At 47.2% G+C, this 21,754-nt stretch overlaps 1 pseudogene across 1 annotated transcript in view; it reads left to right on the plus strand.

Moving 5' to 3' along the window:
* LOC308511498 (OTU domain-containing protein 6A-like) overlaps positions 1-21,656 on the plus strand; it is a 28,460-nt pseudogene extending 6,804 nt beyond the window's left edge. The window contains exon 3 of the transcript in view: positions 21,606-21,656. The product of the transcript in view is annotated as an OTU domain-containing protein 6A-like (transcript). The remainder of the gene's footprint in view (positions 1-21,605) is intronic.
* The last annotated feature ends 98 nt before the right edge of the window (positions 21,657-21,754 follow it).

The raw sequence follows: 21,754 nt of genomic DNA on the forward strand, positions 1-21,754 counted from the left end.
AAACGTCCACAATAAGCACATCCTCAGAGTCAGAGAGTAAATGAACAGCTTTTAGGTGGTGGGCAGTAGAGAGGACTAAGGGAGACTGCTACGAGGTATGGGCTATCATTTTGAAGAGATGGAAATATTCTGGAATGAGACAGTGGCAATGGCTGCATAACAATGAATGTGTTAGAAAGCACTGAAATGCACACTCTAAAATGGTAACAGTTATGTGTATGAACTGTGTTTCAAAAAAACCTTCAAAATTAGGCAATAATGAACATTTTCCAAACTCACTGTTGGTGTGGGTCGTGAACTCAGGAACTGAGCTAGGTGGTTCTGGTCCAGGAGGTCACATGAGGCTTCAGCTGATATGTCACTGGGGCTGCAGTCATCACAACTGACTGGAGCTGCGAGCTCTGGTTCCAAAGAGGTGCAGTCACAGGCTGGCGAGTTGGTGCTCGCAGTTCCTGGGAGGGCTCAGTTTCTTCCCACCGGGGCTTTTCCAGGAGCTGCTTGAGTGTCCTTATCACGTGGTAGATGACTTCTAGAATGAGAGACAAATGCTGCTACCTCAAGCAAATGACAAAAAAGTTTCAGAAAGCTGTGCCTCCTGGTAGGTTGAGGAACTAGCATCTGACTCACACAAGTAAAGTCTAGATTCCAGAGTTGGAACTGCCTGTGGCAGAAGGGACAATAACATGATAGCCCTAGATGTAAACTGACCTGCCAGGAGATGCAGAAAAATATGTGTTTCCGGTGACCAGATAAGGACCCCACAAGAAACAGTAGGCTGAGATTGTCACAGAAGGAGAAAGAGCCAAGCAGGCCACCCAGGGAAGCAGAGGAACCCAAATACAGGGGTGGGTCACTGAAGGCCTGGGGCCTGGGAGGTGGGGGAGTATAGTGACCACTCAGGGGGACTAAAAACATGGGTTCACATAAAACCTGTACAAAACTGAATCAGGAAGAATCACAAAACCTGAATAGGCTGAAAACACCTGATGGAACTGAAGCAGTAATCAAAAAACTCCAAGCAGACAAAAGCCCTGACCTGGATGGCTTCACAGGGGAGTTTTACCAAACATTCAAAAGAGAACTAACACCTACCTCCTCAAAATATACCAAGAATTTCCAGAGAAACGGACACTTCCAGCTCTTTTTTTGCCAGGCTAGCATTATCCTAATTCCAAAACCAGATAAAGACATTGCAAAGAAATGGAATTACGGTATAGGCCAGTGATGGCGAACCTTTGGAGCCTTGCGTGTCAGCATTATGAAAAACCCTAACTTAACTCTGGTGCCGTGTCACACATAGAAATTTTCTGATATTTGCAGCCATAGTAAAACAAAGATTTTTTATTTTGATACTTATTTTATATATTTAAATGCCATTTAACACAGAAAAATCAACCACAAAAATGAGTTCACGTGTCACCTTGGACACGCGTGTCATAGGTTCGCCATCACTGGTATAGGCCATACCCCTGATGAGCATAAATGCAAAAATCCTCAACAAAATATTAGCAAATCAGACCCAGAAATATATTAAAAAGATCATACATTATGACCAAGTGGGATTTATTCCAGGGATGTAAGGCTGGCACAAAATTTGCAAATCAATAAATGTGATACATCACATAAACAAATTTAAAGACAAAAACACATGATAATATCGATAGACCCAGAAAAACATTCGGCCAAAGCCAACACCCACTTTTCATTTAAGAACAGTCCTCAGTGCCCGGCCGGCGTGGCTCAGTGGTTGAGCGTCAACCTATGAATCAGGAGGTCATGGTTCCATTCCCTGTCAGGCCACATGCCTAGGTTGTGGGCTCGATCCCCAGTAGTGGGCGTGTAGGAGGCAGCCAATCAATGATTCTCTCTCATCACTGTTTCTCTCTCTCTCTCTCCTTCTCCCATCCTCTCTGAAATCAACTTTTTAAAAAAGTTCTCAGCAAAGTGGGAACAGAAGAATGATACCTCAGCATATTAAAGGCCATACATGACAAAGCTACAGCCAACATCATAGTCAGTGGGCAAAAACTAAAACCATTTCCCCTAAGAACAGGAACAAGACAGGGATGTCCGCTTTCACCACTCTTATTCAACACAGTACTGGGAGTCTTAGCCACAACAATCAGAGAAGAAGAAAACATAAAAGGCATCCAAATTGGGAAGGAGGAAGTAAATCTATCATTATTTTCAGATTATGTGATATTGTACATAGAAAACTCTAGAGACTCCAGCAAAAAAAACTACCAGATTTAATAAATGAATTCAGCAATGTAGCAGGATACAAAATTAACACCCAGAAATCACTGGCATTTTTATACACCAATAAGGAACTCACAAAGAAAAATTAAGAAAACAATCGCATTTGCCATTACAACAACAAAAATTAAGATACTTACTAATAAACTGAACATGTTACATGCCCAGCCTGTTTTGTCTTCGGGACGGAAAGCATAGTGTCAGTCACCAGTGACTGAGTGGGTGCTTAACGTGTTAACCAAGGAGGTAACAGACCTGTACTCAGAAAACTGCAGGTCACTGAAAAAAGAGATAGAGGAAGATATAAACAAGTGGGAGGATACACCGTGGTCATGGATTGGTAGAATTAGCACCATTAACATGTCCCAAAAGCAATCTACAGATTCAATGCAATCCCTATTAAAATACTAACGGTATATTTCACCAATCTAGAACAAATATTCCAAAAATTTATATGGAGCCAAAAAAAGACCCCAAATAGCCGCAACAATCATGAAAAAAAGGACAAAGTTGGAGGGATCACAACTCCAGATATCAAGTTATACTACAAAGCCACTGGCATCAAAACAGCTAGGTACTGGCACAAGAAAAGGCACATAGATCAATGGAACACAACAAGAACCCTAAAATAGACCAAGCCATTATATTAACATTTGACAAAGGAGGCAAGAGCATACAATGGAGTAAAGACAGTCTCTTCAAAAATAGGGAGATGTGGGGGATGAGGAGGGAATTCGACAAGTACATGCTAAAAAAACAAGATCACCACACACAAGAATAAATTCACCCAAGCTGGTTTGGCTCATTGGATAGAGCAGTGGTCGGAAAACTCATTAGTCAACAGAGCCAAATATCAACAGTACTTCTTCAAAATAGACTCGCCCAGGACGAAGAGCCAACTTCTGCGCATGGGCCACGAAGTTTCAATCGTACTGTACGTGCGCGCCCGCACGTGGTATTTTGTGGAAGAGACACACTCAAGGGGCCAAAGAGCCGCATGTGGCTCGCGAGCCGCAGTGTGCCAACCACGGGCATAGAGCATTGGCCCGCAGACTGAAGGGTGGTAAGTTTGATTCCAGTTAAAAGCATGTATCTCAGCTGCAGACTGGATTCCTACCTAGCCCTGGTCAGGGTGAAAGTGGAAGGCAACCAATCAATGTTTCTCTCATCCTCCCTTTCACTCTCTAAAAATCAACAGAAAATTATCCTCAGGTGAGGATTAACAAAAAAGTAAAAAATAAATAAAAGTTTTTAAAAAGAATAAGCTCCAAGTGCATGAAAGACTTAAATGTAAGTCGTGACTCTATAAAAATCTTAGAAGAGACCATACAGCAAAATCTCAGACATTTCTCATAGCAATATGTCTGCCGGTACATTTCCTAGGGCAAGGGAAAGTAACGAGAAAATAAACAAATGGGACTACACAAAAATGAAAAGCTTCTGCACAGCAAAAAGCAAACAAACAAAAAAACCCACATCAACATCCCAGCCATGGTGGCTCAGTGGTTGAGCGTCGACGTATGAACCAGGAGATCACAATTAGATTCCAAGTCAGGGCATATGCCCAGGTTGTGGGCTCGATCCCTGATCCTAACAGGAGGCAGCCGATCAACGATTCTCTCTCATCAATGATGTTTCTATATCTCTCTCCCTCTCCTAACCTCCCTGAAATCAATAAAAACAAATTCAAAATAAAACAAGTGATCAACAAAATGAAAAGGGAGCCCACTATATATGGGACAACGTATTTTTCAATGATACACCTAGTAAGAGGTTAATTTACAAAATATATAAAGAACTCATACAACTTAACAAAAGAAAGACAATCCAATTAAAAAATGCACAAAGAACCTAAGAAAACACTTCTCCAAAGTGAGTATACAGATGGCCAAGAGACATATGACAAAATGCTCAAAGTCACTAATCCTCAAAGAGATGCAATTTAAAACCACCATGAGGTATCATCTTACACCTGTCTGAATGGCTGCCACCAACAAATGACAAGCCATGGCGAGGATGTGGAGAAAAGAGAACCCTCGCACACTGCTGGTGGGAATGAAAACTGGTGCAGCCACTGTGGAAAACAGTTTGGAGTTGCCTCAAAAAAATTAAAACTGAAACTGCCATCTGATCCAATGATTCCTCTTGGAGGAATATATCCTAATATGAATGCAGTTGTTTTTACAGCTGTGGTACATTTATACAATAGAATACAATGAAGCTGTAGAAAAGAAGGATCTCTTACCCTTTGAGATAGCAGATAGACCTGAAGAGTATTCTGTATGCTAAGTGAAATAAGTCCGTCAGAGTAAGACAAGTACCATATGATCTCACTCATAAGTGGAATCTAATGAACAAAATAAACGGATAATCTGAGTGGATCCAGAGACATGGAAGCATGGAACAGAGTGTGGAATCTCAGAGGGAAGGCGTGTGAGGTAACCAACCAAAGACTTTGTATACATATATGCATATCCCTTGGACACAGACAATAGGTAGTGAAGGCCTGGGGCAGGGGGCGGGGGCTGGCTGGAGGGGGGTCAATGGGGGAATGAGGGAGACCTATGGAATACTTTTAACAATAGAGATTTATGAAGAAATAAAAATAAACTTACAAACAAAATAGATCCAGAGACACGGAAGCATGAGACAGAATGATGAATCTCAGAGGGAAGGTGGGGAGGGAGGTGGACAGATTAACCAAAGAACTTATATGTACATATGCATAACCCATGGACACAGACATTAGTGTGGTGAAGGCCTGGGGGAAGGGGGCGATAGAGGAGGTCAATGGGGTAAAAAGGAGGACTTCTTTCATACTTTCAACAATAAAGATATATTTTTTAAAAACTTGTAAGTGAATATTCATAATATCATTAATCATATAAGTCTAAAAGTATAATCAACCTGAATATCCATCAATTTATTAATTTGTAAACACTGGTATATCCACACAATGGGATATTATTCAGTCATAAAACAGGAGTGGCTTTGCCCAGCCCACTTGGCTCAGTGGTTGAGTGTTGACCTATGAACCGGAAGGTCACGGTTTGATTCCTGGTCAGGGCACATGCCCGAGTTACAAGCTCGATCCCCAGTTTGGGGCATTCAGGAGGCAGCCGGTCAATGATTCCCTCTCATCACTGACGTTTCTCTCTCTCTCTCTTTCCCTTCCCCTCTAAAATCAATAAAAAATATATATATTTTTTAAAAGGAGTGGCTTAATAGTTTCAAGGTTGACCCAATGCCTGCCACAACATGGATGAACCTTAAAACTATTAAGCCTAAAAAAACTTTTTAATTATAAAAATAAAAACTATTAGGCTTAGCCCTAGCCCATTTGGCTTAGTAGATAAGAGTGTCAGCTGCGGCCTGAAGGGTCCCGGGTTCAATTCCGGCCAAGGGCACATGCCTGGGTTGCAGGCTCGATCCCCAGTATGGGGCTTGCAGCAGGCAGCCTATCAATGATTTTCTTTCATCACTGATGTTTCTATCTCCCTCTCCCTTCCTCTCTGAAATCAATAAAGAATACATGCATTTAAAAATAAATAATGAACCCGTTAAAAAAAAAACACAACTGGGGGGGGGGGAGATTGGGGGTTAATGGGGGGGATGAGGACACATTTGTAATACCTTAATAATAATAAAAAAAACTATTAAGCTTATGTGAAAGAAGACAGACACAAAAGGACAAATATTGTATGATTCTACTTATAAGAGGCACTTAGAGTAGTAAAATTCAGAGAAGAAAAGTACAATGGTGGTTTCCACAGGCTGGGAGGAGGGGCGACTGGGGAGTTATTGTTTAGAGCAGTGGTTCTATTTGCGGCGACCTTCCTAATGCTGCGACCCTTTAATAGTTCCTCATGTTGTGGTGACCCCCAATTTCACTGTTACAAATTGAATATAATTAAAGCATAGTGATTAATCACAAAAACAATATGTAATTATGTATGTGTTTTCCAATGGTCTTAGGTGACCCCTGTGAAAGGGTCGTGTGACCCTCAAAGGGGTCGCAACTCACAGGTTGAGAACCGCTGCCATAGCAGCCGAAGCCGAAGAAGCCGAAGCCGGAACCGAAGCCGAAGCCGAAGACGAAGCCGAAGAAGCCGAAGCCGAAGCAGCCGAAGCCGAAGCCGAAGAAGCCGAAGCCGAAGCCGAGGCCGCAGCCACAGCCGAAGCCGAAGCCGAGGCCGAAGCCGAAGCCGAAGAAGCCAAAGCCGAAGCCAAAGCCGAAGCAGCCGAAGCTGAAGCCGGAGCCAAAGCCGAAGCCAAAGCCGAAGCCAAAGAAGCCGAAGCCGAAGCCGAAGCCGAAGCCGAAGCCAAAACCAAAGCAGCCGAAGCTGAAGCCGAAGAAGCTGAAGCAGCCGAAGCCGAAGCCGAAGCAGCCGATGCCAAAGCAGCCGAAGCTGAAGAAGCCGAAGCCGAAGCAGCCGAAGCCGAAGCAGCCGATGCCGAAGCAGCCGAAGCCGAAGAAGCCGAAGCAGAAGCATCAGAAGCCGAAGAAGCCGAAGCCGAAGAAGCCGAAGCTGAAGCCGAAGCAGCCGAAGCCGAAGAAGCCGATGCCGAAGCCAAAGCCGAAGAGGCCGAAGTCGAAGAAGCCGAAGCCGAAGAAGCCGAAGCAGCCGAAGCAGAAGCAGCCGAAGCAGAAGCCGAAGCCGAATCAGCCGAAGCCGATGCCGAAGCAGCCGATGCCGAAGCAGCCGATGCCGAAGCAGCCGATGCCGAAGCAGCCGAAGCCGAAGCCGAAGAAGCCGAAGCCGAAGCCGAGGCCGCAGCCACAGCCGAGGCCGAAGCCGAGGCCGAAGCCGAAGCCGAAGAAGCCAAAGCCGAAGCCAAAGCCGAAGGAGCCGAAGCCGAAGAAGCCGAAGCCGAAGCTGGAGCCAAAGCCGAAGCCAAAGCCGAAGCCGAAGAAGCCGAAGCCGAAGCCGAAGCCGAAGCCAAAACCAAAGCAGCCGAAGCTGAAGCCGAAGAAGCTGAAGCAGCCGAAGCCGAAGCCGAAGCCGAAGCAGCCGAAGCCGACGCCGAAGCCGAAGCCGAGGCCAAGGCCGAGGCCGAAGCTGAAGACGAAGAAGCCGAAGAAGCCGAAGCCGAAGCAGCCGAAGCCGAAGCCGAAGCCGAAGCCGAAACCCGAAGCTGAATTGAAGCTGAAGAAGCCGAAGCAGCCGATGCCGAAGAACCCGATGCCGAAGCCAAAGCCGAAGAAGCCAAAGCCGAAGCCAAAGCCGAAGCAGCCGAAGCCGAAGAAGCCGAAGCCGAAGCCGAAGCCGAAGCAGCCAATGCCGAAGCAGCCGAAGACGAAGCCGAAACAGCCGAAGCCGAAGCCGAAGCAGCCGAAGCAGCCGAAGCCGAAGCCGAAGAAGCCGAAGCCGAAGCCAAAGAAGCCGAAGCAGCCGAAGCCGAAGCAGCCGAAGCCGAAGCCGAAGCCTAAGAAGCCGAAGCCAAAGCAGCCGAAGCCGAAGCAGAAGCCGAAGCCAAAGAAGCCGAAGCAGCCGAAGCCGAAGCAGCCGAAGCTGAAGCCGAAGCCTAAGAAGCCGAAGCCAAAGCAGCCGAAGCCGAAGCAGAAGCCGAAGCCGAAGCAGCCGAAGCCGAAGCCAAAGAAGCCAAAGCCGAAGAAGCCGAAGTCGAAGCCGAAGCCAAAGCCGAAGCCGCCGAAGCCGAAGAAGCCGAAGCCGGAGCCGAAGCCGAAGCTGAAGCCGAAGAAGCCGAAGCCGAAGAAGCCGAAGCCGAAGCCGAAGCAGCCGAAGCCGAAGAAGCCGAAGCCGGAGCCGAAGCCGAAGCCGAAGACGAAGCCGAAGAAGCCGAAGCCGAAGCAGCCGAAGCCGAAGCCGAAGAAGCCGAAGCCGAAGCCGAGGCCGCACCACAGCCGAAGCCGAAGCCGAAGAAGCCAAAGCCGAAGCCAAAGCCGAAGCAGCCGAAGCCGAAGAGCCGAAGCCGAAGCCGGAGCCAAAGCTGAAGCCAAAGCCGAAGCCGAAGAAGCCGAAGCCGAAGCCGAAGCCAAAACCAAAGCAGCCGAAGCTGAAGCCGAAGAAGCTGAAGCAGCCGAAGCCGAAGCCGAAGCAGCCGAAGCCGAAGCAGCCGAAGCCGAAGCAGCCGAAGCCGACGCCGAAGCCGAATCCGAGGCCGAGGCCGAAGCTGAAGACAAAGAAGCCGAAGAAGCCGAAGCCGAAGCAGCCGAAGCCGAAGCCGAAGCCCGAAGCCGAATTGAAGCCGAAGAAGCCGAAGCAGCCGATGCCGAAGAACCCGATGCCGAAGCCGAAGCCGAAGAAGCCAAAGCCGAAGCCAAAGCCGAAGCAGCCGAAGCCGAAGAAGCCGAAGCCGAAGCCGAAGCAGCCAATGCCGAAGCAGCCGAAGACGAAGCCGAAACAGCCGAAGAAGCCGAAGCCGAAGAAGCCGAAGCCGAAGCAGCCGAAGCCGAAGAAGCCGAAGCCGAAGAAGCCGAAGCCGAAGCCAAAGCAGCCGAAGCAGCCGAAGCAGCCAAAGCAGCCGAAGCCGAAGCAGCCGAAGCCGAAGCCAAAGCCGAAGCAGCCGAAGCCAAAGCCGAAGCAGCCAAAACCGAAGCCGAAGCCGAAGCTGAAGTAGCCGAAGCCGAAGCCGAAGAAGCCGAAGCAGCCGAAGCCGAAGCCGAAGCCGAAGAAGCCGAAGAAGCCGAAGCCGAAGCAGCCGAAGCCGTAGCAGCCGAAGCCGAAGCCAAAGAAGCCGAAGCCGAAGCCAAAGCCAAAGCCAAAGCAGCCGAAGCTGAAGCCGAGCCTAAGAAGCCGAAGCCGAAGCAGCTGAAGCCGAAGCCAAAGCAGCCAAAGCCGAAGCAGAAGCCGAAGTCGAAGCAGCCGAACCCGAAGCCGAAGAAGCCAAAGCCGAAAAAGCCGAAGAAGCTGAAGCCGAAGCCGAAGCCAAAGCCAAAGCAGCTGAAGCTGAAGCCGAAGCCTAAGAAGCCGAAGCCGAAGCAGCCGAAGCCGAAGCCAAAGCAGCCGAAGCTGAAGCCGAAGCCGAAGCAGCCGAAGCCAAAGCCGAAGAAGCCAAAGCCGAAGAAGCCGAAGAAGCCGAAGTCGAAGCCGAAGCCAAAGCCGAAGCCGCCGAAGCCGGAGCCGAAGCCGAAGCTGAAGCCGAAGAAGCCGAAGCCGAAGAAGCCGAAGCCGAATCCGAAGCAGCCGAAGCCGAAGAAGCCGAAGCCGGAGCCGAAGCCGAAGACGAAGCCGAAGAAGCCGAAGCCGAAGCAGCCGAAGCTGAAGCCGAAGAAGCCGAAGCCGAGGCCGCAGCCACAGCCGAAGCCGAAGCCGAGGCCGAAGCCGAAGCCGAAGAAGCCAAAGCCGAAGCCAAAGCCGAAGCAGCCGAAGCCGAAGAAGCCAAAGCCGAAGCCAAAGCCGAAGCCGAAGAAGCCGAAGCCGAAGAAGACGAAGCCGAAGCCGAAGCCGAAGCAGCCGAAGCCGAAGCCAAAGCAGCCGAAGCAGCCAAAGCAGCCGAAGCCGAAGCAGCCGAAGCCGAAGCCAAAGCCGAAGCAGCCGAAGCCAAAGCCGAAGCAGCCAAAACCGAAGCCGAAGCCGAAGCTGAAGTAGCCGAAGCCGAAGCCGAAGAAGCCGAAGCAGCCGAAGCCGAAGCCGAATTGAAGCCGAAGAAGCCGAAGAAGCCGAAGCCGAAGCAGCCGAAGCCGTAGCAGCCGAAGCCGAAGCCAAAGAAGCCGAAGCCAAAGCCAAAGCCAAAGCCAAAGCCAAAGCAGCCGAAGCTGAAGCCGAGCCTAAGAAGCCGAAGCCGAAGCAGCTGAAGCCGAAGCCAAAGCAGCCAAAGCCGAAGCAGAAGCCGAAGTCGAAGCAGCCGAACCCGAAGCCGAAGAAGCCAAAGCCGAAAAAGCCGAAGAAGCTGAAGCCGAAGCCGAAGCCAAAGCCAAAGCAGCTGAAGCTGAAGCCGAAGCCTAAGAAGCCGAAGCCGAAGCAGCCGAAGCCGAAGCCAAAGCAGCCGAAGCTGAAGCCGAAGCCGAAGCAGCCGAAGCCAAAGCCGAAGAAGCCAAAGCCGAAGAAGCCGAAGAAGCCGAAGTCGAAGCCGAAGCCAAAGCCGAAGCCGCCGAAGCCGGAGCCGAAGCCGAAGCTGAAGCCGAAGAAGCCGAAGCCGAAGAAGCCGAAGCCGAATCCGAAGCAGCCGAAGCCGAAGAAGCCGAAGCCGGAGCCGAAGCCGAAGACGAAGCCGAAGAAGCCGAAGCCGAAGCAGCCGAAGCTGAAGCCGAAGAAGCCGAAGCCGAGGCCGCAGCCACAGCCGAAGCCGAAGCCGAGGCCGAAGCCGAAGCCGAAGAAGCCAAAGCCGAAGCCAAAGCCGAAGCAGCCGAAGCCGAAGAAGCCAAAGCCGAAGCCAAAGCCGAAGCCGAAGAAGCCGAAGCCGAAGAAGACGAAGCCGAAGCCGAAGCCGAAGCAGCCGAAGCCGAAGAAGCCGAAGCCGGAGCCGAAGCCGAAGCCGAAGAAGCCGAAGCCGAAGCAGCCGAAGCCGAAGCCGAAGCCGAAGCCGAAGCCCGAAGCCGAATTGAAGCCGAAGAAGCCGAAGCCGAAGCCGAAGCCGAAGCAGCCAATGCCGAAGCAGCCGAAGACGAAGCAGCCGAAGCCGAAGAAGCCGAAGCCGAAGAAGCCGAAGCTGAAGCCGAAGCAGCCGAAGCCGAAGAAGCCGATGCCGAAGCGAAAGCCGAAGCGGCCGAAGTCGAAGAAGCCGAAGCCGAAGAAGCCGAAGCCGAAGAAGCCGAAGCGGAAGCCGAAGCAGCCGAAGCAGCCGAAGCCGAAGCAGCCGAAGCAGAAGCCGAAGCCGAAGCAGCCGAAGCCGATACCGAATCAGCCAAAACCGAAGCCGAAGCCGAAGCTGAAGTAGCCGAAGCCGAAGCCGAAGAAGCCGAAGCTAAAGCCGAAGCAGCCGAAGCCGAAGCCGAAGCCGAAGAACCCGAAGCCGAAGCAGCCGAAGCCGAAGCAGCCGAAGCCAACGCCGAAGCCGAGGCCGAAGCTGAAGCCGAAGAAGCCGAAGAAGCCGAAGAAGCGGAAGAAGCCTAAGCCGAAGCCGAAGCCGAAGCAGCCGAAGCCGAAGCAGCCGAAGCCGACGCCGAAGCCGAGGCCAAAGCTGAAGACGAAGAAGCCGAAGAAGCCGAAGAAGCCGAAGAAGCCAAAGAAGCGGAAGAAGCCGAAGCCGAAGCCGAAGCCGAAGCAGCCGAAGCCGAAGCAGCCAAAGCCGAAGCAGCCGAAGCCGAAGCCGAAACAGCCGAAGCCGAAGCCGAAGCAGCCAAAGCCGAAGCAGCCGAAGCCGAAGAAGCCGAACCTGAAGCCGAAGAAGCTGAAGCAGCCAAAGCCGAAGCCAAAGCAGCCGAAGCCGAAGCCGAAGCAGCCGAAGCCGAAGCAGCCGAAGCAGCCGAAGCAGCCGAAGCCGAAGCAGCCGAAGCCGAAGAAGCCGAAGCCGAAGCCGAAGCCCGAAGCCTTGGGGGGCTTTGCCCCGTGGCTCTCGTAAGCTGTGGGTGCCCCGCTGCTGTTGCTGTTCCCGCCTGTGCTGGAGCCACCGCCTGGCCCCCTCAATAGCCTGTTATTCCCTTTGCCTTGCTGCTCTGGTTTTTCTTTTCTTGGTCTGATTCAAAATTGAACAGCCCCGCTTTTCACCTGGTCTTGCTTCCTCCTCCTCCTTTCCGTCTTTGCCTCCTTCACAGGGTGGGGCACATGGACTGGGCACTGGGAAGGGATCTGTATTGTACCACTTGAGGGGGTCAGTTTGAAAGTTGCAGCCGCATCCTGCCCTTAAGGGTTTTTGCGTCCCTGGCCGATGAGAATTGGCTATGTTACAAACAATGTGGGGGTTAAAATGGAAACTGGGTTTGATGGCGTTCTTAACTTGGGGGAAAAATCAGTTTAGCTCAGCATCTTCAGACTGTCCATGCATATATTGGATTACTTAGATATACTTGGCGTTGATGTACTCGGAATGCCTTGTGAATGCCTTATGCCTTTTGCCTAGTTCTTGGTGGGGGGAGGGATTGTTTCCTGGGCTGTTTGGGGTTTCTTTTTTTTAACTACTGTACATGTTGACATAATTAATCACCTATCTCGTCTCCAACTGTAAGTTACAATAATACTGAAGTGCTTCAGGTTCTCTACATATGGTATTACCACTCACTACTGACTTTTGAGATCATCTCCTTTAACAAGACTTCTATGAACTCCCTGGAGAGGATTCCCTCCTGGATGTTTCTGTCACACCCTGTGTGTATCACCATACCATGTGTTGTCTGTCTCCCTCACCTAGTTGGTAGAACCTTTGGAGCAGAGTATGCATATTTATATCCCAAAAGCTACCACATAACAGGTTCTCAGTAAATATTTAGTTGACTCAAAAAAAAACCATATATATATATATATAGATATATATATATATAAATATATATATATACACACATACATATAGTATTCTAAGGTCAGTCAGAATAATTCTTTTCTCTACTTGGTTATGTCACTAACAAAGTACAACTAGATTCACTTGTTTCTTTTTCTTTTTTCATTTTGTGTGTTTTTTTCTGGATGTAATCTGTGTTATAATTGCCTCAAAACTTTATTCCAAAGTCATATTATATATCAAGGTGTATACAGATAAGTTTTGCTGGTCTCCTCTACCCTGACCCCTCCCACCCCCTATATAGTTTTATTAGTTTTTATTGTCTATTTATTATATTGTTTCTCCTCGAAAATATAAGCAAATGTGTACAAATATTAAAAAAATACAATATACCATTACAGTGAAATATTATCTATACTAATGAAAGGCTAATATGCTAATTAGACCGGGAGACCTTCCGGATATCCTTCCGGATATAGCCATGGCGGCGGGGCTGAGGCAGAGGCGGTTAGGGGCGATCAGGCCAGGAGGGGAGGGAAGTAGGGGGTGATCAGGCCAGCAGGAGAGGACAGCTGAGGGAGAGCAAGCCGGCAGTGAGGTCCAGTTGGGGGCAAACAGGCTGGGGGGGGGGGGCATTGGGGGATAAGCAGGCGAGCAGTGGGGGAAAGTAGGGAGCGAACAGGCAAGCACAGGGGGGCAGTTGGAGGCAAGAAGGCCGGCAGCCAGAGTGGTGAGGGGCAATCAGGCAGGCACGTAGGTCAGCGATTAGGAGACAGCAGTTCCGGATTGTGAGAGGGATGTCTGACTGCCGGTTTAGGGTGAGGGACACCACTCCCGGTGCAAGAATTGCATGAACCAGGCCACTAGTACACCTATGAAAAAGAATGCAGGCAGAGCACAGAGGATTTTTAGTGCAGTAAAAATATTCTGTATATTATAATGATGGATATACAGGGTGGGGGAAAATAGGTTCACATTTATGAGTACACAAAACAGTTCATTCTTGTATTATTTGTTAACTATTGTTTCTCAAAGGAATAACTGTAAACCTACTTTTGCCCCACCCTGTATGTCAGTATACATTCATCCAAACCCATTCCCACCACACCAAAAGTGAATCCTAAGGTAAACTATGAAATTTGGGTGATAATGATGAGTCAATGTAGGTTCATCCTTGGTTAAAAATGTATCCCTCTGGTTAGTGATGCTGACAGTGGGAGAGGCTATGCATGTGGGAGGGCAGCAGGTATTTGGGAGATCTCTATACTTCCTCTGGATATTGAAATAAACCTAGAACTGCTCTAAAAAAAGGCTTTTTAAAAAAAAGAAGAAATGATTGACCTGTCCTGCAACACAGATGAACCTTGAAAACATTATGATATCTAAAAGAAATCATTCAAAAAAAAGAACACATATTGGTCCCAGCCGGTGTGGCTCTGTGGTTGAGTGTCAACCCATGAACCAAGAGGTCATGGCTCAATTCCCAGGTAGGGCACTGCCTAGGTTGCGGGTTTGATCCCCAGTTGGGGGTGTGCAGGAGGCAGCCGGTCAATAATTCTCTCTCATCACTGATGTTTCTCTCTCTCTCTCCTTCTCCCTTCTTCTCTCTGAAATCAATAAAAATATCTTTTTTAAAAATCACAAGTTCTGTGTTTCCATTTATAGCAAACGTCCACAATAAGCACATCCTTAGAGTCAGAGAGTAAATGAACAGCTTTTAGGTGGTGGGCAGTAGAGAGGACTAAGGGAGACTGCTACGAGGTAGGGGCTATCATTTTGAAGAGATGGAAATATTCTGGAATGAGACAGTGGCAATGGCTGCATAACAATGAATGTGTTAGAAAGCACTGAAATGCACACTCTAAAATGGTAACAGTTATGTGTGTGAACTGTGTTTCAAAAAAACCTTCAAAATTAGGCAATAATGAACATTTTCCAAACTCACTGTTGGTGTGGGTCGTGAACTCAGGAACTGAGCTAGGTGGTTCTGGTCCCGGAGGTCACATGAGGCTTCAGCTGAGATGTCACTGGGGCTGCAGTCATCACAACTGACTGGAGCTGCGAGCTCTGGTTCCAAAGAGGTGCAGTCACAGGCTGGCGAGTTGGTGCTCGCAGTTCCTGGGAGGGCTCAGTTTCTTCCCACCGGGGCTTTTCCAGGAGCTGCTTGAGTGTCCTTATCACGTGGTAGATGACTTCTAGAATGAGAGACAAATGCTGCTACCTCAAGCAAATGACAAAAAAGTTTCAGAAAGCTGTGCCTCCTGGTAGGTTGAGGAACTAGCATCTGACTCACACAAGTAAAGTCTAGATTCCAGAGTTGGAACTGCCTGTGGCAGAAGGGACAATAAAATGATAGCCCTAGATGTAAACTGACCTGCCAGGAGATGCAGAAAAATATGTGTTTCCGGTGACCAGATAAGGACCCCACAAGAAACAGTAGGCTGAGATTGTCACAGAAGGAGAAAGAGCCAAGCAGGCCACCCAGGGAAGCAGAGGAACCCAAATACAGGGGTGGGTCACTGAAGGCCTGGGGCCTGGGAGGTGGGGGAGTATAGTGACCACTCAGGGGGACTAAAAACATGGGTTCACATAAAACCTGTACAAAACTGAATCAGGAAGAATCACAAAACCTGAATAGGCTGAAAACACCTGATGGAACTGAAGCAGTAATCAAAAAACTCCAAGCAGACAAAAGCCCTGACCTGGATGGCTTCACAGGGGAGTTTTACCAAACATTCAAAAGAGAACTAACACCTATCCTCCTCAAAATATACCAAGAATTTCCAGAGAAACGGACACTTCCAGCTCTTTTTTTGCCAGGCTAGCATTATCCTAATTCCAAAACCAGATAAAGACATTGCAAAGAAATGGAATTACGGTATAGGCCAGTGATGGCGAACCTTTGGAGCCTTGCGTGTCAGCATTATGAAAAACCCTAACTTAACTCTGGTGCCGTGTCACACATAGAAATTTTCTGATATTTGCAGCCATAGTAAAACAAAGATTTATTATTTTGATACTTATTTTATATATTTAAATGCCATTTAACACAGAAAAATCAACCACAAAAATGAGTTCACGTGTCACCTTGGACACGCGTGTCATAGGTTCGCCATCACTGGTATAGGCCATACCCCTGATGAGCATAAATGCAAAAATCCTCAACAAAATATTAGCAAATCAGACCCAGAAATATATTAAAAAGATCATACATTATGACCAAGTGGGATTTATTCCAGGGATGTAAGGCTGGCACAAAATTTGCAAATCAATAAATGTGATACATCACATAAACAAATTTAAAGACAAAAACACATGATAATATCGATAGACCCAGAAAAACATTCGGCCAAAGCCAACACCCACTTTTCATTTAAGAACAGTCCTCAGTGCCCGGCCGGCGTGGCTCAGTGGTTGAGCGTCAACCTATGAATCAGGAGGTCATGGTTCCATTCCCTGTCAGGCCACATGCCTAGGTTGTGGGCTCGATCCCCAGTAGTGGGCGTGTAGGAGGCAGCCAATCAATGATTCTCTCTCATCACTGTTTCTCTCTCTCTCTCTCCTTCTCCCATCCTCTCTGAAATCAACTTTTTAAAAAAGTTCTCAGCAAAGTGGGAACAGAAGAATGATACCTCAGCATATTAAAGGCCATACATGACAAAGCTACAGCCAACATCATAGTCAGTGGGCAAAAACTAAAACCATTTCCCCTAAGAACAGGAACAAGACAGGGATGTCCGCTTTCACCACTCTTATTCAACACAGTACTGGGAGTCTTAGCCACAACAATCAGAGAAGAAGAAAACATAAAAGGCATCCAAATTGGGAAGGAGGAAGTAAATCTATCATTATTTTCAGATTATGTGATATTGTACATAGAAAACTCTAGAGACTCCAGCAAAAAAAACTACCAGATTTAATAAATGAATTCAGCAATGTAGCAGGATACAAAATTAACACCCAGAAATCACTGGCATTTTTATACACCAATAATGAACTCACAAAGACAAATTAAGAAAACAATCGCATTTGCCATTACAACAACAAAAATTAAGATACTTACTAATAAACTGAACATGTTACATGCCCAGCCTGTTTTGTCTTCCGGACGGAAAGTATAGTGTCAGTCACCAGTGACTGACTGGGTGCTTAACGTGTTAACCAAGGAGGTAACAGACCTGTACTCAGAAAACTGCAGGTCACTGAAAAAAGAGATAGAGGAAGATATAAACAAGTGGGAGGATACACCGTGGTCACGGATTGGTAGAATTAGCACCATTAACATGTCCCAAAAGCAATCTACAGATTCAATGCAATCCCTATTAAAATACTAACGGTATATTTCACCAATCTAGAACAAATACTCCAAAAATTTATATGGAGCCAAAAAAAGACCCCAAATAGCCGCAACAATCATGAAAAAAAGGACAAAGTTGGAGGGATCACAACTCCAGATATCAAGTTATACGACAAAGCCACTGGCATCAAAACAGCTAGGTACTGGCACAAGAAAAGGCACATAGATCAATGGAACACAACAAGAACCCTAAAATACACCAAGCCATTATATTAACATTTGACAAAGGAGGCAAGAGCATACAATGGAGTAAAGACAGTCTCTTCAAAAATAGGGAGATGTGGGGGATGAGGAGGGAATTCGACAAGTACATGCTAAAAAAACAAGATCACCACACACAAGAATAAATTCACCCAAGCTGGTTTGGCTCATTGGATAGAGCAGTGGTCGGAAAACTCATTAGTCAACAGAGCCAAATATCAACAGTACTTCTTCAAAATAGACTCGCCCAGGACGAAGAGCCAACTTCTGCGCATGGGCCACGAAGTTTCAATCGTACTGTACGTGCGCGCCCGCACGTGGTATTTTGTGGAAGAGACACACTCAAGGGGCCAAAGAGCCGCATGTGGCTCGCGAGCCGCAGTGTGCCAACCACGGGCATAGAGCATTGGCCCGCAGACTGAAGGGTGGTAAGTTTGATTCCAGTTAAAAGCATGTATCTCAGCTGCAGACTGGATTCCTACCTAGCCCTGGTCAGGGTGAAAGTGGAAGGCAACCAATCAATGTTTCTCTCATCCTCCCTTTCACTCTCTAAAAATCAACAGAAAATTATCCTCAGGTGAGGATTAACAAAAAAGTAAAAAATAAATAAAAGTTTTTAAAAAGAATAAGCTCCAAGTGCATGAAAGACTTAAATGTAAGTCGTGACTCTATAAAAATCTTAGAAGAGACCATACAGCAAAATCTCAGACATTTCTCATAGCAATATGTCTGCCGGTACATTTCCTAGGGCAAGGGAAAGTAACGAGAAAATAAACAAATGGGACTACACAAAAATGAAAAGCTTCTGCACAGCAAAAAGCAAACAAACAAAAAAACCCACATCAACATCCCAGCCATGGTGGCTCAGTGGTTGAGCGTCGACGTATGAACCAGGAGATCACAATTAGATTCCAAGTCAGGGCATATGCCCAGGTTGTGGGCTCGATCCCTGATCCTAACAGGAGGCAGCCGATCAACGATTCTCTCTCATCAATGATGTTTCTATATCTCTCTCCCTCTCCTAACCTCCCTGAAATCAATAAAAACAAATTCAAAATAAAACAAGTGATCAACAAAATGAAAAGGGAGCCCACTATATATGGGACAACGTATTTTTCAATGATACACCTAGTAAGAGGTTAATTTACAAAATATATAAAGAACTCATACAACTTAACAAAAGAAAGACAATCCAATTAAAAAATGCACAAAGAACCTAAGAAAACACTTCTCCAAAGTGAGTATACAGATGGCCAAGAGACATATGACAAAATGCTCAAAGTCACTAATCCTCAAAGAGATGCAATTTAAAACCACCATGAGGTATCATCTTACACCTGTCTGAATGGCTGCCACCAACAAATGACAAGCCATGGCGAGGATGTGGAGAAAAGAGAACCCTCGCACACTGCTGGTGGGAATGAAAACTGGTGCAGCCACTGTGGAAAACAGTTTGGAGTTGCCTCAAAAAAATTAAAACTGAAACTGCCATCTGATCCAATGATTCCTCTTGGAGGAATATATCCTAATATGAATGCAGTTGTTTTTACAGCTGTGGTACATTTATACAATAGAATACAATGAAGCTGTAGAAAAGAAGGATCTCTTACCCTTTGAGATAGCAGATAGACCTGAAGAGTATTCTGTATGCTAAGTGAAATAAGTCCGTCAGAGTAAGACAAGTACCATATGATCTCACTCATAAGTGGAATCTAATGAACAAAATAAACGGATAATCTGAGTGGATCCAGAGACATGGAAGCATGGAACAGAGTGTGGAATCTCAGAGGGAAGGCGTGTGAGGTAACCAACCAAAGACTTTGTATACATATATGCATATCCCTTGGACACAGACAATAGGTAGTGAAGGCCTGGGGCAGGGGGCGGGGGCTGGCTGGAGGGGGGTCAATGGGGGAATGAGGGAGACCTATGGAATACTTTTAACAATAGAGATTTATGAAGAAATAAAAATAAACTTACAAACAAAATAGATCCAGAGACACGGAAGCATGAGACAGAATGATGAATCTCAGAGGGAAGGTGGGGAGGGAGGTGGACAGATTAACCAAAGAACTTATATGTACATATGCATAACCCATGGACACAGACATTAGAGTGGTGAAGGCCTGGGGGAAGGGGGCAGGAGAGGAAGTCAATGGGGAAAAAAAGGAGGACTTCTTTCATACTTTCAAAAATTAAGATACATTTTTTAAAAACTTGTAAGTGAATATTCATAATATCATTAATCATATAAGTCAAAGTATAATCAACCTGAATATCCATCAATTTATTAATTTGTAAACACTGGTATATCCACACAATGGGATATTATTCAGCCATAAAAAAGGAGTGGCTTTGCCAGGCCCACTTGGCTCAGTGGTTGAGTGTTGACCTATGAACCGGAAGGTCACGGTTTGATTCCTGGTCAGGGCACATGCCCGAGTTACAAGCTCGATCCCCAGTTTGGGGCATTCAGGAGGCAGCCGGTCAATGATTCCCTCTCATCACTGACGTTTCTCTCTCTCTCTCTCTCCTTTCCCCTCAAAAATCAATAAAAAATATATATATTCTTTAAAAGGAGTGGCTTAATAGTTCCAAGGTTGATCCAATACCTGCCACAACATGGATGAACCTTAAAACTATTAAGCCTAAAAAACACTTTTTTAATTATAAAAATAAAAACTATTAGGCTTAGCCCTAGCCCATTTGGCTTAGTAGATAAGAGTGTCAGCTGCGGCCCGAAGAGTCCCGGGTTCAATTCCGGCCAAGGGCACATGCCTGGGTTGCAGGCTCGATCCCCAGTATGGGGCTTGCAGCAGGCAGCCTATCAATGATTTTCTCTCATCACTGATGTTTCTATCTCCCTCTCCCTTCCTCTCTGAAATCAATAAAGAATACATACATTTAAAAATAAATAATGACCCCGTTTAAAAAAAAACACAACTGGGGGGGGGAGGTTGTGGGTTAATGGGGGGGATGAGGACACATTTGTAATACCTTAACTAATAATAATAAAAAAAAACCTATTAAGCTTATGTGAAAGAAGACAGACACAAAAGGACAAATATTGTATGATTCTCCTTATAGGAGGCACTTAGAGTAGTAAAATTCAGAGACAAAAAGTACGATGGTGGTTTCCACAGGCTGGGAGGAGGGGCGACTGGGGAGTTATTGTGTAGAGCAGTGGTTCTATTTGCGGCGACCTTCCTAATGCTGCGACCCTTTGATAGTTCCTCATGCTGTGGTGACCCCCAATTTCATTGTTACAAATTGAATATAATTAAAGCATAGTGATTAATCACAAAAACAATATGTAATTATGTATGTGTTTTCCAATGGTCTTAGGCGACCCCTGTGAAAGGGTCGTTTGACCCTCAAAGGGATCGCGACCCACAGGTTAAGAACCGCTGGTTTAGAGGCTCTAGTTTCAGTTTGGGAAGATGAAAATTCTGGGGGAAGATGATGCTGATGACTGCACAATAATGTGAATGTACTTAATGCCACTTGACTATACACTTAAAAATGGCTAAAATAGCCAACACCGGTTTGGCTCAGTGGATAGAGCATCGGCCTGCGGATTGAAAGGTCCCAGGTTCAATTCCGGTCAAGGGCATGTACCTGGGTTGCGGGCACATCTCCAGTGGGGGATGTGCGGGAGGCAGCTGATTGATGTTTCTCTCTCATCAATGTTTCTGACTCTCTATCTCTCTCCTTTCCTCTCTGTAAAAACTCAATGTCACCGGAGGGAGCCATCTCACATGTCCAGCGAAAGTGGACAACCGCAGTCCCTGCTGCTAGCAACTGCACAACAGACCCAAGAACCACCACTGATATTCAGCGAATTCAAAGTATTCAATATACGAGATCGGGCCACATCATGAAGACTGCGAGCTAGGCGACTTTCCAACTCCACGCAGACAGATAGCACCCTCTCTAGGCGGTAGGACACGTGGCCTGAGAGGAACTCTACCCCGCCCGGATCCTGGGCCACACAGCCCTGAAATGGAGGAGTGAGTCAAAGCGACTGCTGCACCTGACTACGGCTGGTCCAGAGCTATAACCTCCTTGATGACGACAAGGAAGTGCCCTCACTCTCCAGGCTCATCGCTGGTTTGTTCAGCACCTGGCAGATGAAACGCAAGGTCCTTTCACTTCCTACCAGAATCCACACTGTGCCCACCAACCGTTAAAGTCCCCACATTCTCCCTCTGAGCCGTGCCGCCCAGCCATGGTGCCTGCAGACTCTCAGAGGACAGAGGGCACTGCATCCCTGTGAGCATGTATAGCCTCTAGTGGTGGATAATGGACCGTGCACAAAATGTGCGGACAGAAAGAAACATGCTGAAAAAGTCTGCAAAACCACTAGCACCAGCAACAACCTGCTAGGTACCTTTAAGACGGTGATATTCCACGTAAAGCTCTCCACAGCTTTTTGTAGTTCTCACTCCTTCAGACCTCCCCTGGTGCCTATGCTGTGCAGGTGTCCATGGAATTCCATGGCTGAAAGAGACAAAAAGACAAAGTAGATTCCTTCTGCCTCCACTTTGTGCTAACGAGCCAGCAATATTTCTTTTTCTAGGTATTGCTATGTGATTCCAATCC

Source organism: Myotis nattereri (assembly GCF_964212035.1).
Source record: "Myotis nattereri genome assembly, chromosome: X".
In the NCBI taxonomy this organism is placed as follows: Eukaryota; Metazoa; Chordata; class Mammalia; order Chiroptera; family Vespertilionidae; genus Myotis; species Myotis nattereri.